The 15,337-nt window shown below is 34.1% G+C and overlaps 1 pseudogene; it reads left to right on the top strand.

Moving 5' to 3' along the window:
- Nucleotides 1-12,427: 12,427 nt before the first annotated feature.
- LOC147492061 (phospholipase D alpha 1-like) overlaps nucleotides 12,428-15,337 on the top strand; it is a 41,359-nt pseudogene continuing 38,449 nt past the window's right edge.

Here is a 15,337-nt window from a genome sequence, read left to right as displayed (position 1 = left end):
TGGCTTCATGACTTCGATAGCCATTGAATTGAGAGTCTTGTTGGATGGAGACTCAAAGGTGTAGTGAGTGAACCTTGGGAGTAAAGAAGATATTATTCCTTGTACATCTCTTGGCATCATCCTACTTATGGTTTTTCTTTAAACAAATTATTATATATTGTTTTTGGGTTCTTGTACAATTGCAACTTAGCTGGATATTCTCCTGGTATGTGGGGATGTATGGTCTTATCTCACTTGATTAAATCCAAATAGTTTTGAGATGCTGGTGTGGGTATCCTTGCCTATCAAGACCATAGTTTTAAGGGGCTAGACCAAAGGTTGAGTTTTTGTATTCGTCAATCTATAATATTTTCAGTAATTTGGTATGTATTTCCAGCACTATAAAATAGTTATTCTACTCTATTTTCATAATTCTTTATCATGAATTTGCTAGCTGTCGTGATATCGTCGGATTTGTCAATCATATATTTTTCGCAGAAGCTGATGGGATTGGGAAGAGTCAAATTATTATAGAAAGTCAGCGGAATGCAAACGGAAAAAAAGTTGTTCTCATCCCTTGCAACCCAGGGTAAGGATATTGATTGGTTGTACACGACTACACGTGCTTTTAAATTAGTCATTTCTTTTTGCTTGTTAAGTTAAAAAGTTATATTAATTAAGTTAATTTAATGTGGAGTGTAGTTTATTTTTGCTTGCTAATTTAAAAATCATATCAAGTGCAAGCCAAGTAATGGCTTGTGTTTGGGTGGAGCAAGAAGTACTGAAGCTCATGCCCCAAACATCAAGAATGTACTAGGCTTAAAAATAACCATGCCCGGTGAGAATTGTTGATCAAAATTCTGTCACTAGTAGCACCATCCCTTGCCATCTACTAGGCTTAAAAACAATAACCATGTATGCGTGCTAGGGTTGTTGTATAGGGTTAAATTTTTTTATTTCTTCTTTGTAGTGGACATTGCATGGGTTTTGATTGTCATTAACTTAACATCCTACCTTGATCTTTTACTCATCCAGATGACAAATTTAGCCCTTAAAGATACATATACACAAGATGAGTTTGATGTTGTTCGACTTCATATTATCAAGTTCAATTCATCCAAAGAAAATGGACAGTTTGAACCAGTTGAGGATAACTTTACATCTTAGTCGTTATGTTTAATTGGAACCCCCTTCTATTTAGGTTTGGACTCTTGCTTTCTTTTCCTTAACTTACATTTTATTTCCACAAGAACAACTGAAATCAACTTGAAACTAGCTCTAGGAATACATGTATATACACGAGAATCTTAGCATTTGTTTATTGTCAGCAGGTGAATGCTCAACAAGGGATGACAATTCTTGCACAAATTGAATGACCAGATTATTAACATAATCAATTAGATTACTATTTTAATTTGTACAAGCTAGAACACGTAGATTTGAAAGGTTATTTTCTTATTGTACTTGAAGTAATTTGAAATATTAGTCTACAATGGTATTTCATGTTTGGTAGATGTCAATTAATTATTTTCTTTCTTGTTAGTTACCCTATGTTTTACTTTTAAGTTGGATGTTGAATGTTCAAAATTGAACAAGATGGAAAATGGGCTCAAAATCTATTTTGCAGGTTGTTAATTAGGTGGTGTTTTGATTATTGAATTAAATGAGGTTTAATTTAATTTATTTTTAAAAAAAAACATATACTATATACCATGGTTTTATAAGAACAGTGGTATAAGAAGACTATATAAGCCACAGTTTGCATTAGAAATAGCACATCATACAGACTATTAACCACGGTTTTCGAAAATATAATACCACAAGTTGTTCTTAAACCGTGGTAAATAAGGGGCACTTAATACTATGGTTTTGCTAGAAGTATTTGCCACCCCAGCTGATACCACGATTTAGAAACAGTGGTTAAAGAGTTTTTACCACTGTATATAACAGTGGTTAATGAGCTTTTATGTAGTAGTGTACATTACAGATCGAGTTAATTAAGCAATTGAGAATTGGTGAAAAAGTGTGTGCAAATAGTCAACCAACTCCAATAACAGTTACAAAAGAAAGTGTTACTATTCGTTCTCCAGTTGTTGTTCGTTGTAGAGATCGACCACCATCTAAAATAAGATTGTCGTCATCTCAGATCGACCACCATCTAAAATAAGATTGTCGTCATCTCAGACGAAGAAAGTTGTTCAAAATACAAGTAAAAAGATGGCAAAGGTAGTGTATTTACTGTTTTATGAAAGATGTAAATTAAAATTTTATATTATTATATATTATGTGAAATATAGTTTATTTAAATTGTTAGGAGCAAAAAAACATTTCTCTTATGTTACATGTTACACAAGGTTTATCTACCCAAGTTGATGGATCATCTGTTCAAGGTGAAATACAATTTTTTTCTTTCTGTCTTTCAGTTTATTAGATTAATTGTTTTTTTATGCCTTTGACTTTGTTCTGTGTATTTCTTCACTGAAAGTTAAATATGACACAAAGGTCGAACCTTTGGCTTTTGAACGTTCTAAAATGCAAGAGAATAAACAACCAGGTAAAGGTAAACATAATTTTATTTTTAATATTACACTTTTATTCTTTTTTCTATTTATTTTTTTTATAAAACAAATGTGTTTATACTTCACTTTTCTTTTTGTTTGAAGGTAATTATGGCAATGAAAATTATGAACAAGCAGATACTAAGAAAGTCGTTAAGAAAATGGTAAAGAGAAACATAATAGAGAGCACTAAATTGATCTTAAAAGATGAGGAATTACAGCTAACTTTGAGGACGATATATGACTTATCATATTTAAATCCTATGTTTCGTGATTTTGTGAAGGGATGGTCTCCAGTTAACGGGGATGGGCATTGTGGTTATGCTTCTATAACTGCGTTGATATATAATGATCCATTTAATTTGCATGGTATACAACGAAGGGTGATATACTGCAAGATTTATTGCGATATGCAAATGACTACATAGGGTTTTACGGTCTTCAAATATTTAAGAATTGGAGATTAAAAGGAACTTGCAATGTACTGCTCATTTCACAATGGATAGAAATGATTGGCTTACTCTTCCAGATATGGGGTGCTTAATTGCAAGAACTTATAATTGCACATTTATCGGCGTTGGGCGATCAAAATGTAATTCCTACTTCCCCTTCAAGACACCTCCAGATATGTCGAGAAACCGAATAGTGGCCATTGCCACGAATGCTGGGGAACACACTTTGTGCCACTTATACTTAAGGATAATGTCCATTTTCCACTGGTTCACCTAGGTTGGAAGTCGGTTAGAACTTAACGCGAGATGTAGCAATGTGGGAGATTCTTTATTAAGGAAAGTTGGATGACTAGCGTAAAAAGGTGCCCATCACATTTGCAGGTGTTATGCCATATGTGAACCTAGAGTAGTTTTGGTTTATTGTTTCTTTGTTTTGTTATAAATAAATGCAACAATTATATAGGAAATTCTTCATTATTCATAAATGCAACACTTTAGAGATGGTGTGCAACTAGAAATTATTTTTTTAATTTGTTAGAGTTAATCTTACTTTAATTGATTTTGAGAAGAAAAACATATGTGGCTATCATTTATTGAATCTCATACTGTCAGAAGCATTGTGCGAATTCTTTACATTTCACCCCCTTAAGAAGGCGGACATTTCTTTTTCTAGAAAGGCTCATAGAAATAAGACCAATCCTTTATGAAAGCATGAATGAGCTCTAATTTTCACCTGCTATAGATTCAAACTTTTGATAGTGCAGTAGCATGAGAGCAAGGAATCATCATCTTTTTTGTGCAAGTTGTAACCATGAAGGTTCAGCGAAATAAAGAATGTTCACTTATGAAAACATTGTCATGCTTTCAAGGCACCACAATTGCCAATAGCAAACATGCTTCCTGACTCAAAAACACAAGTTTTTCTTGTGGCTTGGAATGATTGATTATATATTTAGTGAAAGAAATCATTATCACTTATGCATTCACATACTCATCAAAGATTAGTGTACAAGGTACCCCTTGTTTTTTCCTTTAGAATCTGCACTACTATACCACTAATTGTCATGCTAAATGACCAAGTATTCAAACTTTCTTAAGAGTCCATCCATGTACTAATTGACACTAGTAGCAAGAATGTTGACTTTGACCGGATGGTAAAATAGGATGATTTGTTTGCCACACCCAATTCAACTTTTTGATTTTTGTTATTTCTTTATTTTCTTTCTTTTTTAGTTTTTGTGGAAATATTAGTAAGTTTGTTGATTTATTTATTACTATTTTTACTTTTAGTATTTAATTAGGTATGTTATTTGTTATTATTTTGTTTCTATGTTTGGTTTTTTATTTTTGGAAAGACAAAGTGGGATTTGGATGTCACGTAGGAAATGAAGTCCCAAGGGAGTTATAGAGGGAGTCTGAGTAGAAGCGCTCTATCAAAAAATACATTATCGAAAAAAAAAATTATCAAAAAATTCTTAATACTTTTTTGCCACTAAAATATAGCAATTATTACAAAGATATAAAAACAATTATCTTGTAATTTAAGATGCAAAATAAGGACATAATCGTCAAAATAGCTTGTACCGATAGAGACAACTCAATCAAGAAGTTGGCCCACGACGTTAAGAAACTAAGTTTCATCTTTATAGTATACCTTTTAGCCCCTAAAATATAATAACTATTACAATTATATTTAGCTGACTAGCTCTCTTGTAATTTAAGATAGAAATTGGGGACAAAACCATCTGAAGTGGTAGCAAATGGATTTGCCACGCCCAATTGGCTCACTTGTGTACGCCGCCACATTATAGGGTAGAATAAATTATTGAAGAAAAAAAAGTTTCCTTTTATTCTTAGTTTTATCATTTTTTTTTTGTTTTTTTTGTGTGTATAAAACTGATGGGCCTAAAAACAACATAAAACAAAAAGTACATATCTCAATTAGTAGTATACCATAATTAACATGGATATTTAAATTGGACCAGTCTTTTTTCTACCGTGAAATACCCTTGATAAAATATTAAAATCAATTATTCAATGCCTTTAAGAAGGACTACTCCGTCATTTCAAAATTTCCTACCATCTATACCCTTAAGATTACATAGTAACTTAAGGACGTATGTGTAAATTCAGGTCAAAAATCAACTACACGCCACTATTCAATTGTTCATGACTTAGTCTTCATATTAATTGCCAAATTATTACCATTTATACCGAAATTAAATGCAAGCAAACCAGCCGTCTCTCTCTCTCATCTTCCCACGCCAGTTCATCTTCCCATCTCCTTTTGCTCTATCTCTCTCATAAACAATAGAATTTTGTTGATCTTTGGGTTTATTATTTTTTACTTTTGATTCTTGGTATCCGACAAACCCACAAGCAGTTCGTATTTGTATCAGTGAAATGGAATGAAAGTTGCACGATTCTGCAGAATCTTTAGAGCAATCACGTAACCAAGTGGCTATAATGCTATATAATATAACACCTCTTCCTTCTCTCACCGAATATTTCAATACCCGTTTCTATAAAAACGTGACAACAAATCCAGTACATTTTTTTTTTTTTGAGATGCCAAATTTCTTTTGTTGTTAGTTTGTGAATGAATTATGATTTAGGATTTCATTTGTGAATTTATAATTGAGGAAATGGAATATATGTGAAACAACTAGCTCAAGAAAGAAAGAAAAAAAAATGAAGATTTACTTGTAATAGTAGAGTCTAATGGTGGTGAATATTGATTGGCAAACCATACGATGCTTTTCTATTGTTTCCTCTTACCATGTCCTCATAAGCATATACATTCATACATGTTACATCCACCCAGGTTTTCCCAATCAAGGACTATAGGGGATACTTGAACAGGTATAGGCGAGTTGGTTTCCAGATAACTAGGCTACCTACTTATAAAGGTAGATTTAAATTTTGGTCTAGGAATAGGATGGACTAGGCCAAGGTTTTCAGAATGATTCCAGAAGACCTTACTCGCTTTTGGTGGGCAAGAAAATTGTTAGTCGTTACATTCATTTGATGATCATTACTTAGTACTAATACTTGCGATTAATAAAGAAGTTTTTAGTTTCTTATTTACTTTATTAATGCATAATGATGACATGAAATAATAGCAAGGATGCAGATGTTTCAAATTGATCGGGCTCCAATAAGAATGCAAAGATAAAAATGCAAACGACCAAACAACAAAGGCATATACTGAGAATGCTGGAGAAATCTCTTGCGAGAGAGCTAGATTTAGAAAAGAAGTTATCTGATTCAAGAAATAGTAAAGAAGAGTCTTAAAGCTACACTCTGCATAACAATAAATGTTTTGTATGGATGAAGAAGTAGAGGATGTTCTATGGAGGTTGTTTGAAGCCGAAAATGCTGTTGAAATTCTGATGGGAATCTCAAAAGAAATAATAGGCCATCTTCAAATCAATCAGTTCAGTCTAAATAGTTCAATTCAACGAGAAGGAGAGATGAGGTATAAGCTTGGAATCAGTAGTGCAAGCTTTCACAAATCAATTGAGACGCGGATAGAAACTTTAGAGGCCAACCTTGTAAGTCCTGAATTAAGTGAAATGAAAGTCGTGATCGAGGATCTTGAAGTGCATTTATTGGAAGTAGAGACTAAGGCAGAGACTGCGGAAGCCAAATGTTCTTTGTTAGAAGAGGTACTTAATGAAGAGCTGGCTTTGCTTAAAGGTAGTGAAAATGTAATCGAGAAGGTCAACTTACTTGAGAAGCAATTGAGGGAATCTGATATGCATTTACAAAGATGCAAAGGTGTCCGTGGGAAGCAAGTCGAACAACGTAATGTAACATGTTGTATTCTGCAATCACAGACATGGAAAATCTAATTAATGATTTGAAGTCGAAGGTATTAAGAGCTGAAATTATAGCTGAAAAATCTAAAGCAAAGTGTGCTTCGTTATCTGAAACTAATTCGGAATTGAACGAAGAAGTAAGTTTCTCGAGGGATAGAATGGAATCCTTAGAGACATCTTTGCATCAAGCCGATGAAGAAAATACAATAACTGCAAATGAAATCAATAAAAGGGCTAAAGTAATTACAGATATGGTGATGCAATTGGCACGCGAAACGTAACGCCTCCATAAGCAGGTACTAAGCTTTCACATGTCTTATTTGTTTTGATTGAAAATGACTATCCATATATTGTTTTTTTCTGTCTTTCCCCCTTCACCACTTTTGATGAGCTTTCCCGAGTTAGGTTGTATTCCCTCAGAAATGAACCTGAATAAGATATACAGACGATTTGGGGCTTTCAAGGAATCAAAAACAAAAACTATAAGGGACACTTGCAGTGCGAGAGTAGTTTTAAATAAGCAAAGTGATGCAGAAGTAGCTTTTGGTAGTGCTACAACGTTTAGCATTTTTGTACCAATACATGTGATTTAATCCTTACTGCCAAGGTATTAATCCTTATTGCCGTTTATGCATCTTGTGCAAACCCATTAAGCTAAGAAAGATATATAAATACATGGGAGGTCGGTTAGTAAACATGATGTCTCCATTGCTCAACAACACTGATGGACCTTAATTCCAATTCAAGCAAAAAAGGCTAACACACAAATACATGGGTTATGTGGTTCATTAATCCCAGTGTCCCAGATAGGAGATCTAACAAGAATCTAGCACATTAATCTGAACTGCACTTGAAATTTGTTTTAAAAATTGTTAGGGATGAAGAATGTCTTAAAAATAAATGTAACAATCAGGTAACTCAAAGCGTTGATTGGATACTTGGATCAATCATTTTAATTAAAAATTTTAACTCACTTTTGCTTTTTCCTTGGCTCTGTTACCCTTTGTTGTGAACATTTATTACTGCACTCCTACTGATCGGCATTTTCTACTTTACATAATGTTATATTTTCTTCTTCTTCTATCATTTAGTTTTTGATATTGTGCTTTATTTGATTGGTAATATTCAATGCAGTTTTCAAGCTTAACTTGGGTGGAGATGGAAAATCTCAATTAGGACATACTGATTAGGTGGTGAAGGTAACTAGACTACAAACCTGTGTCTCTCTTTTATATCAAGTTATAGAGGCCATGAACTTATGAATTTGGTTTGAAACTCTTATAGGTGAGCTAATTAGAAATATGCCACATGCTACTCACAACGAGAAAAGAAGGTGAAAACTTTGAGAGCTACAGACGAAATCGAGACATCAAAAGTAAGTTTCAAAAACTTTTCATTCTTTCTTCTTTCATTTACATTTAATCTAATTCACAAACTATGCTCTGATTTGGATTAATTGTATGTTCATTTGTTATGGGATTTTAATTTTTATATACCGATAACAAGAACATAGATCTCATTAAAAAAAAATCAAAGATATACTCTTGAGAAACCAGTGTCGCAGTTTGAGGTGACATTGTAGTGACTTTGAAATAACTATAACATTGTCTGTTGTTAGTCACCCTGAAAGTTTTATGGGGGTTTTACCTTAGAGAATACCTTTGGGTTGTATTTCAGTAGTTGTCTATTTCTATTCTTTTCTCTATCTGATTTTCATCGATATAGTTATCATTCATTATACTGAGAGTGTCAATGGCAACATGGTATTTAAGATAATAGAGTATTGATGCTTGGTAATCAAAAAATTTGATTGACGATGGTGGTTTGAGTTCAAGGAAGGTTATAAATTCACTTGGAGTGATTCACCTAATAGCCCTTTCAAAGCCATTTCTTGGCCTACCACATAGGATATATAACACTTGACCTTTACTATGTTATTAATCATATCAATGTGCAATGTGAAATTTGTCTATGCTCTTGGTTATATCAATGTGTAATATGTAATGTGAAATTTGTTTATGCTTTTGGCATCTACGGTCACAGATCAATGATGCATCAATTAGAAAAGACTAGGGTTATTCAATTACAAATCAATAAATCTATTTTATGGTGTGTTGCAATAATGTTAATTTCCAGATATAGTTATATTTTGTATTGATTTATGAACGAACTTTTCTTTACAATAATCTTGCAGCTGCGATATACTTAAAATGATCCTAACACGAAGTTGGTTTTTGAGAAACTTATAGTCTATCATTGTCTTCATTTTCTTTGGGGCTTGGTTTAGAGTATCTACTACTCCCTTTTCCGTAGCATAGTTGTTACTAATGGTAATTGATAGTTCAATATATTTTTGCTTAATCGCTACTTTATTTGTTTAAGTGAAATTAGAAACAAAATGGTATAAGGTGGAAAAGGGCTTTAGTAGAAGCAAGGTGCTCAACAAATGAATCAAATGGTGTTTTTATTTGTGCCCAGTACTTTGCATACCATTGATTGGTGTGTGTTTATGGTTTCTATCAAATTGCAAATAATTTCTTCTTTCTCTTTAAGAATATGTGTGGTATGCCTTGGTCTTTTTCTGCTTTTGTTAATATATGGTACCCATATTGTCCTTAAATGAAACTATTGGTTAGTACTTTAATTAGGAGTAATTGGTCATTTCATGTGCTAGTGAAAAAAAAATCAAAACCACGCCATTATTTCAATTATGCATACCATAAATGCATTTAATTAGGCATTTAATTAAGCAATTTAATTTATTAGCCGTTAAAAAAAACGAAAAGACCTTAAACTTCGCTCTCACCAACAAAGGGTTGCTCTCCTCTTTTCAATATTCCATATGATTATTTAGTTTTTATTTCGTGAATGCAACTGATTATTCACCTTGGCGAGTTGATTTCAAATTTTTGGGAGAGCCAAACGCTAGACACAAAATAAGGTTCAATCTTGAAATAAATCATGCTCTTGATGAGGTACTATTACAGTTTATAGTCAGTCAATCACTCAAACTTAATAAAGATAAAGATAAGGAAGAGTAGGGATCACTACACAATGAAAGACCGAGATCACCCTACTTACCGTATGATAAATCCATAAGGTAATGCATAAGTTATTCTTTTTCTCAAGTTAACTTTAATTGTGTTATAAATAATCATATAATTTATGCTTTGATTTTTCCTTTTTTACGGTTTACACTTCGAATATTCATTTCAAGGATTGTTCCAATTTCAGGTTACTGTTATCTCATCAAGTGCAATTTGCAACTTCTCATTTCAAATGCAAAGGTATGGTCTTCTGCCTAAATTATTTCTATTTTTTTATTGAATTTTTGGCCTTTCAACATATGTTGTTGGGATACTACTGACCATTTCAATTAGTTAAATGCGTTAGCTTTTTTTTTTTGTAATCACCAGTTTAACTTTTACTGTTCACTTTAGGCAAAAATAAATTTCCACACACCAAATTGTTGCGTAGCCTTCTGTATATAGTTTTTTTGGAATTTATGTTGGTAATCACGAACTTTTTGATTAAATGCTTATTTGATGTTTATGTTTGTTCTACTTTAATATTTTTTGTTCTATAATCGTTGTATTAGGTTTACATTTTGAGGATAGTATACCATGGATTTTGTATTATAATGTACTATCCTATGAATTTGGCATTCATATGTCTTTCTATCTATTTTTATACACCGTTATCAAAATTTTAATAAGGTTTCATGTGTCACACTACATGGAAGGAGAAAATAGCATTATCAGTCATCCTGACTTCCTTATATGTCATTTCAAATGAACACAATATCTGTCAGTAGCATCACCAGAAAACAACTTGTGGTATGCATACTAGCGTAACCAAATGGTGTCGCTTTACACCGGTTGCTGAATTCTTTTCTGCACATGATTGGATCCACAATAGTCATGCAATGTCATTTTTTCTCCATTCCCATACTAACATGCATGTGACCTACTAACACAATAAGAGTTTTTTTGGTTAATCAATTGGAATGGGTAGTCAATCAGTCCTGTCATACTAAGAGTTGTTAATTAGTATGGGTGAATTGGCTTGCATTTCAAGATTAGTTTGCATTTCTCTATTTTTTACTAGGGGATTAGTTTGGATTTCAACATTCTTTTACATGGATTCATGTACCAACGGGGTACTTACTTGAACATAGGCTACTATACTTATTTCAGTTTAGGATCCAAAGTTTTTTGTCGTATATATACTTGATAAACCTTTTTTTTTTTTTTTTTTTGTGTGTTTGTGTTTATGTTTCAGGCGTCTTCGATTGTGAATCCTTTCTAAGACAGAATGAACCATTGTATTATCATTCCAATTAATTTCAAAGGCGTGAACAGTCAGTATCTATCGGTTATATGTGCTTTTACAATTAAGATTTTACTTATGTTGTTTGTATGCAAAAATGGTAAAGGATTGTTGTAATTAAGTTGCAACTTTGGTATCATGTCAAGTATAAGGTGGAGAAGTACAGTTCACTAGAATTGTCCTAGCACGTATGGCCTGTCGTGGAGGAATCTAGATTAGCCTATGTGTGCTTGCTTATATGCATATCCTTAACGGAGCTTATATTACTTTTAGTATCAAAGGAGGTGATGTTTTAGATGAGGATGGGAATACACTGGTCGAAATTACTTATATAACTGAGGAAGCCGTCGATTAAGCAAGCTTTTAAGTTATAAAATCTGGCTATATATTTGAGAGGCGTGAAATGCAGTTGTGGGAAGCGGCTAAGCTATAGGATTTGAATGTATATTTAATTTTATTAGCTCTTAACCTTGGTCTTAGTGAATTGGAATTAGTTTTAATTGTTCGAAATTGATTGTGTTATGAATTCCACTTTCCTAGATATGTAAATCGTGAGATGAATTTGTTAGTAAAAAAAATATGGTGAACATATTGTAATACCAATAGGCTTTGTGTTAAATCTGGGTCAAAAGTGGAAACAGTTAAGAACCAACTGCTCTATGAAATCTCTTTAAATTTCACAAGACACACCTCCACTCCACTATTCATTTCCAAATTATGATTTTTGTTTTTGTTTTTGTTTTTACTGAATGAGTATACGAGTAGGAGAAAAATGTAGTTCCATTATGCAAAAACCACCCTTCTCGCTTTTTCATGAATTTAGTATGTTTATTATTCATATAATTAATTTCTTTGAATCTAATACTCGCCAAAGCTATTTTTTATTTTTTATTTTTTTCCATTGGTTGGAATATAAATGAAAGTTGTAAAAGTGATATGTGGTTATCATAATATCGAGGGAAAACTCTGTTGTCTGATATGGCAGATCAAGGAATTAAGCCTAGCACTGTGACATATAACACTCTCATTAATGCCTATGGACGAAAGAAGCGGTATCCCCGCAGATTCTTTTGTTTTTTATCGCTTGTATTAGTCCGTAGTCTCGAAGTTTTTGCTTTCTTAAAGGTCAAGTGATTCGTGTATTGATTTTGTTGTTTATTTTGTTAAAATATATGGGGAGATGGAATCAACACTCATGGAGATGCTCCGTGAGCGGGAATGTGAGCCTGATGTATGGACCATGAACGCAACATTAAGAGCCTTTGGTGGCAGTGGGTAGATTGAAACAATGGAGAGTTGTTACGAGAAGTTCCAGAACTCCGATATCCATCCTGACATTAAGACATTCAATATACTTTTGTATTCCTTTGGGAAGGCTGGGAGCTATGAGAAAATAAGTGCTGTGATGGAGTACATGCAGAAGTACTACTTCTCATGGACAATTGTGACCTATAATGGGGTTATAGATGCATTCGGGAGGGCTGGGGATCTGAAGCAGATGGAGTACCTGTTCAGGTTGATGCGAAGTGAGAAAATCAAACCCAATTGCATCACATTGAGCTCGCTTGTAAAGGCATATGGGAGAGTAGGATCTATAGAGAATTGAAGATTGGAAGCGTATTAAGGTTCATTGAGAACTCAGATGTAACGTTAGATACTACATTTTTCAATTGTCTGCTTGATGCATATGGGCGAATGGGTTACCTCAGAGAGATGAAAGAGGCATCAGAAATGATGATGAGAGAGGTTGTAAAGCCGACGTAATTACCTACAGCACCATTATCAAAGCTTATGCTAGCAATGGTATCACCAAAAAATTAAGGAACTTGAGGATATGATCGCCAAGGGAAAAGCCGACTTAAGAGAAACCGTAGCTTGATTTCTTGTATATGCATCTTGCTTTCACTTGCAAGGTTGGTTAAGAGGCACAAATTGATGGATCTGAAGTCTCACAATACAGCCTGGTCTCACAATACAGCCTGAGTAGTTACATACAAATGAATAACTTGCAGGAATCTTCTCAGGAAGTTTCTGCAGAGGCATAAGCGCAATTTTCGCTTCCACTCACCGACTACCCTCGAATTAGCATAGATTATGTATCAACCTCGACAACCCGAAGTGCCAAAGGCATACTTTTTGTATGTATTATAATGAATTTGAAATGTACCAGGTAGATAAAAGGCCAACAACTGTACCAAGTATTCTGTCAGATAGATATATAATTTGTTATAGAAAAGGCTACAACTACTTAACATAGCTGATCAAAGCTGGTTCAATTCAGTAGATGTTGCTGTTAGATTCATTTCTGTTTCCTCTTGATAACTATGTTCACATTCTCTTCAATAAAATTTGTGTATCGTTCATGTGCAGAGCACGTGTATTTTGCTAGTATTACATAACCCTCAAAGCCTTTGTCTTCTATGCCAACGCCACCAGGCCACCACAAAGGTTTCATCTCCATCTCCTACCACTTAAATGGGGTTGAAATCTCAACACAAGGTTTAACACCAATAGTACACTTAAATGGGGACGAAATCTAAACACAAGGCTCCACACCAATAGTACACAACCTTCTCTCCCTCTTAGCACCACTTTCAACAAGAATTTCTCTATTTTGGGCATTAAATTTTGAATAGAAATTTCTATCTATAAACACAAGCTTAATAAAGAAAAGAAACTTTCAGCAATCAAAATAGAAAAAACGTTCAAATATCAAGATCTGGTCTAATTGAATAAAATTGCTCAAAATAACTCCTTGTAGCATTAATGATTGAACTTTTGATTCTTAGATTTGAAAATATCTACATTGAGTTGTTGGGTTCTTAGAGGAGGAAGATGGCAGATGAATATGTTTAAGCCTTTAAGGTACAAAAGATGGAAGAAACCTTTTTGGTAAGTATTTGTAAGGCCGAGTCCAATGGTTTGGTGCGCTAAAACACCAAACCACAATAATACAGTGGATACAGTTAGCAGGATAGTGTTTATGGACCCAATACAAGCTTAATAAAGAAAAGAAACTTTCAGCAATCAAAGATGTCCATAAACTATCTTTTGTTATACTTAGATGGAATGCTCGAATCACTAGAAGTGGAGGAGAAGCTAAGGTTAAGATTAGAAAGGGAAGGTGAGCTTGAGACATGAGGAGAAAAAAGATAGTTTGGGGAAAGGGAAGGGAGGGAAATATACCTTTGGGTTTGGCGGTTCCCAATGTGGTGTTTTTATAGGGATTATTATGGTTAGGGGTGGCCCTGAGCACATGCGAGACTGGCGGTTGGCTTGCGCCCACACAAATTAAGGCCCCTTGTTACATAAAATAATTATACTATTAACATTTTTGCCGTGGTGTGACCATTTAGGCTAGTTGGTCTCTTGTTTGGTCTTAAATCTCTGTCTCCTGGTCAACTCTTACAAACGACATTTCTCTAATATATATCGTAGAACCAATTGATCATATATGGGGTGTTTGCCTTGGTGTCACGGACACATCCCGAAACATGTGCCGAGAAGGGTTTGTGCGGCATACATGATCGTGCAGCTCAATCATGCACAAGCCTGATAAACATTCAGTACTTGAGTGACTCACGGATAGTCAAGATTGAAGGTTACCCCATTTGCCCACAGTCAAATCCTCACATATGTCAGAGAGGAGACTAAGCACATGTACATGTCCCATATCTTTGTGACTAGATAGTTGAATATACCAATGGGACAAGTATCTAGATGTTCCCACGACCAATCAGCATAGCGTAGAGCGAAGCGCTAGTACGTGGTATTTGGCAAAAAAAATTCCCAACGGTACCACGTATGCATGCTCCAATGCGATACGTCTCTAAACCCATCCTAGAGTCGTCGAGAATCCATGGCGCACCCTTGAGTGTCGTCATGAATTGGCCCTGGTATTACACCAAGGAAGTTCCTAGCTGAAAGTCTGGAGACTATGAGGAGGTCCCTAATATAGTGAATAAGGATTTTCCACTAGAACCAAAAGGGAACATTGATCCAGGTGTGAATTTCTCCTAGGCATAACTCCTATCTCGGTGCTCCAAATTAGACTTCCGACCACTCTATTTGGTATGTCTCGAAATGTATTAAAAGATGGAAATAGAATTAGGAGCACCTGACTCATGGTTTGACCATGAGTTGACTTTTGTTGATTTTTCTCAGCCCGTGATGTTTGGATAGGTTTGGACATTCTATT

This window comes from Coptis chinensis, chromosome 6 (assembly GCF_015680905.1).
Source record: "Coptis chinensis isolate HL-2020 chromosome 6, ASM1568090v1, whole genome shotgun sequence".
In the NCBI taxonomy this organism is placed as follows: Eukaryota; Viridiplantae; Streptophyta; class Magnoliopsida; order Ranunculales; family Ranunculaceae; genus Coptis; species Coptis chinensis.
Note: the sequence above shows the minus strand (reverse complement) of the source record. Positions and strands in the feature narration are given on the sequence as shown.